At 43.7% G+C, this 2,850-nt stretch overlaps 1 pseudogene; it reads right to left on the bottom strand.

Annotated features, from left to right (window-relative positions):
* Positions 1–2,033: 2,033 nt before the first annotated feature.
* On the bottom strand, positions 2,034–2,152 carry LOC139238112 (5S ribosomal RNA; annotated as a pseudogene).
* Positions 2,153–2,850: the final 698 nt, after the last annotated feature.

Genomic DNA, 2,850 nt, shown 5'->3' with positions numbered 1-2,850 from the left:
TCCCAGCACTGAGCCTGCGGCACTCCACTAGTCACTGCCTGCCATTCTCAAAAGGACCCTTTTGTCCCGACACTCTACTTCCTGTCTGCCAACCAGATCTCTATCCACGTCAGTACATTACCGCAATGCCATGCGCTTTAATTTTGCACACTAATGTCTTGTGCGGGACCTTGTCAAAAGTCCAAATACACCACATCCACTGGTTCTACCTTGTCCACTCTGTAGTTACGTCTTCAAAAAATTACAGCAGATTCGTCAAGCCTGATTTACCTTTCATAAATACATGCTGAGATTGAACGATCCTGTCACTGCTTTCCAAATGCGCTGCTGTTTCAACCGTAATGTTTGATTCCAACATTTCCCCCCCTACTGATGTGAGGCTAACCGGTCTACAATTACCCGTTTTCTCTCTGTCTCCTTTTTTAAAAAGTGGTGTTACATTACCTACCGTCCAGTCTATAGGAACTGATCCAGATTCGATGGACTGTTGGAAAATAATCACCACCGCCACTTCCTTAAGTACTCTGGGATGAAGATTATCAGGCTCCGTGGATTTATCGGCCTTCAATCCCATCAATTTACCAAACACAATTTCCTGCCTAATAAAGATATCCTGCAGTTTCTCCTTCTCCCGAGACACATTGTCCCCTAGTGCATTCTGAAGGTTACTTGTGTCTTCCCTCGAGAAGATAGAACCGAAGTATTTGTTCAATTGGTCTGCCATTTCAATGTTCCGCATTATAAATTCAGCTGAATCCGAATGCAAGTGACTTACGTTTGTCTTCACTAATCTTTTTCTCTTCACATATTTATAGAAGCTTTAGCAGTCAGTTTTTATGATCCCTTCAAGATTCCTCTCTTAATCTATTTTCCCCCTCTTAATCAAAACCTTTGTCCTCCTCTGTTGAATTCTAAACCACGCGCAGTCCTCAGGTTGTTGCTTTTTCCAGTCAAATTATATGCCTCTTCGTTGGGTTTACCATTATCCTGAATTTCCCTTGTTAGCCACGGTTGAGCCACCTTCACCATGTTTTTTACTCCAAATAGAGATGTTAAATTGCTGAAGTTCATCCATGCAACCTTTAAATGTTACCATTGCTTATCCACCTGCAACCCTTTATGTATCCTTTACCAGTCTATTCTCGCCAAATCACGCCTCATACCATCGAAGTTACCTTTCCTTAAGTTCAGGACCATAGTTTCTAAATTAACTGTGTCTCTCTCCATTTTCATAAAGAATTCTACCATATTACGGTCAGTCTTCCCCAAGGGGCCTCGCACAACATGATTGCTAATGAGTCCCTTCTCATTACACATCACCCAATCTAGGATGGTCAGCTCTCCAGTTGGTTCCTCGTCACTTTGGTGCAGAAAATAATCCCAAATACACTCCAGGAAATCTTCCTACACCGCATTGCAACCTGTTTGTGTTAGTACAATCAATATGTAGATTAAAGTCGCTCATGATAACTGTTGTACATTTATTGCACACATCTCTTTTTTCTTATTTGAAGCTGTCCCCGTTCTCACTACTAATGTTTGGTGATCTATACACAACTCCCACGAGCGTTTTCTGCCCTTTGCTGTTCCGCAGCTCCACCCATACCGATTCCAAATCATTCAGGTTAATGTCCCTCCTTACTATTGCATTAATTTCCTCTTTAATCAGCAAAGACACACCGCCTCCTTTTCCTCTCTGCCTATTTTTCCTAAAAGTTGAATACACCTGGATATTGAGTTCCCTTCCTTGGTCACCCTGGAACCATGCCTCCATGATGGCAATTACATCATATCCGATAATTCGTCCAACTTTTTCCTAATAATCCTCGCATTGAGGCACAGAGCCTTCAGGCTTGTCTTTTTAACACAATTTGTCCCTTCAGAATTTTGCTGTAATTTTGCCCTTTTTGTTTTTTGCCTTGAAATAAAGGGAGAGGGTGTGAGAGAAATTAAATGTAGGAGGGAGAACCGAAAAGCTTGTTGATTGGTTGACGGCAGTGTGAATGTTGCGAGCAGCCTGTGGTGGCAGCAAAAGCCTACTGCACCTGGCATTCCCAGGCGGTCTCCAATACAAATACTAATCAGGCCTGACTCTGCGTAGGTTCCGAGATCAGATGAGATCGGGCGTTTTCAGACTAGTGTGGCAATCGGCATCAGCACATCGGCTTTCTCTTTACATAAACGGACATACGGCTGTTCTTCATTTCTTTTTCTCTTTCTATGCATTCAAACAAGGAGTCAGCACTCAACTTACATTTCACCATTTTCCTTCCGCCGCACCCTCCTCTTGCTGCTCTGCCTGCCACGCAAATGATCAACAAGCCCTATCCTATTCATTGCCATGCCTCAAGTTTCAAAACTAACTGACTTTCACCATTCCCTCTCTCACCCACAAATCTTTCACTTACTCACGCCGAAATCTCATGCTCGCCAACGTCGAATAGCTCTTCCCCAAAATCTCCCCATCCCCAAATCTGAATTCACCCCAAAAAAGCTTCCAACGCAACCAAATCGCCAGCATTGTTTCAATTGCAATCCTACCCATTTTTAAGCCAGGACTTTCTTGTAGCCACATTTCAGGACCCCATGTGGCAAGTGACGCTGCAACTTGTCAATCTGACTTGGAACACTCCTCACATTAACACACTTTCATTTCACCAGCCTGCTGGTTGCCTTTGCTTTTTCCCTGCAATGAATTGTACTATTCTTTGTTCTGTTGCTGTTTGTCGCTCCCAGGTTTCGATGCACCTTTTCTTGGCTCTCTGCTGCTGCATCCTGGTGCCCCTCCGCCGGCGTGAGGATTTTTGCTGCTATAGTTTGATGTTCTGCCTTCTTTCACACCCTGCGTCA

The sequence above is a fragment of the Pristiophorus japonicus genome, chromosome 25, assembly GCF_044704955.1.
Source record: "Pristiophorus japonicus isolate sPriJap1 chromosome 25, sPriJap1.hap1, whole genome shotgun sequence".
In the NCBI taxonomy this organism is placed as follows: Eukaryota; Metazoa; Chordata; class Chondrichthyes; family Pristiophoridae; genus Pristiophorus; species Pristiophorus japonicus.
Note: the sequence above shows the minus strand (reverse complement) of the source record. Positions and strands in the feature narration are given on the sequence as shown.